Source organism: Mustela lutreola, chromosome 9 (assembly GCF_030435805.1).
Source record: "Mustela lutreola isolate mMusLut2 chromosome 9, mMusLut2.pri, whole genome shotgun sequence".
NCBI lineage: Eukaryota > Metazoa > Chordata > Mammalia > Carnivora > Mustelidae > Mustela > Mustela lutreola.
In genome coordinates this window covers 120,988,108-120,989,502 of record NC_081298.1, presented here as the reverse complement: position 1 = coordinate 120,989,502, position 1,395 = coordinate 120,988,108, and positions in this window count along the sequence as shown.

Sequence of the window (1,395 nt, the reverse complement as noted above, 5' to 3'; positions counted from 1 at the left end):
CCTGCTTGGCCGCTGAGTGTCATTCCGAAGGAGGCCGAGGGAGGTGGGCTCTTACTCAGGGTTCTTGGTGGCATTTTTGGCGGAGGATATGGCTGCCCGCAGCCAGCGTCCATACCCAGCATCCCCTTGGCCTGATGCCTCCAGGCCCAGGAACTCTCCAGGCTGACCTCATGGAACCACCACTTCCTACCACTCCCAAGTGGAGAGGGTCCCCAAACCTCTGGGCTCCCTTCTGCACCCACAGGGTTCACTTTCTCGTGAAATGAAGGGCAAGGGAAGACCAAGGCCAAGAGGTCTCACGTCCCCTGAGCCGAGTGCTAAGCCCAGCAGAGGGACCATTTCTCAGCTCTGTGCCATTCCCTGAGACGAACGAGAGCAGGGAGAGGAAGTTGCTGTCTCTTTAGAAGAAAGGGGTGTCCTTTGGTCCCCTCTCCCACCACCACTCAGACACCTGCACACCTTCCTGCCCCACTTGTCCCTGCCTCTCTTCCCTCCCTCCGAGACTCCAGCCTAGAGTGATCTGCAAGGCACAGGAAGGTGTGGTGGCACTTTTCCCGTCTCTCAAGAAAGAGGAAGTGGTGCCTGAGGCTCCTCCATGGGCAGGGAACAAGGGAGGGACACTTTCCCTGGGGCTGTCCCTCCCGCTCTTGCTGCCTCAGCCTCCTGACCTCTTACAGGCTTCGGGAACCTGGGGGCAGATTGTGCCTCTGCCTGGGAAACATTTAGTGTAGAAAGCAAGGACCCACATGGTGGTTTCACAGGCAAGAATCCCTAGCGACTCCACTGTCCTATGGCTCCTTCCCCCACATGACTCCATTGGGGCCACAGAAACCATCAGATCCGAAGAACAACACCCTTCACCCCTGCCCCAGCAAATCGTGCCCCTGGTGCCTTAGAGTTAATTCATGACCAAAGTCTAGCTGTGTACAGGATGCAGAGGACATGGCGAGTCATGGGAGGGCCCAGGCCTCAGCTGGCAGAGTGGTAAAAGGTCGCCCTGTGTCACCCCACTTCCACGGGTCCCCTCTGTTCCAAGAGCCTACATTAGGTAGTCGAATCAGCAGAGCTATGTGGGGAGAATAGGCTTGCTTTGATTTCCCTAGGAGAGGTTAACTGATTCTGTCCGTTGTCAATCCTTTATTCTTTCATTTGTGCATCCATCCACCCATCCATCCATCCATCCTTCCATCCAACCTTCCATCCAACCATCCACCCCTCCACCCATCCACCCATCCATCCACTCATCCACCCATCCATCCATCCATCCTTCCATCCTTCCATCCAATCTTCCATCCAACCATCCACCCCTCCACCCATCCACCCATCCATCCACCCATCCACCCATCCATCCATCCATCCTTCCATCCAACCTTCTATCCAACCATCCACCCCTCC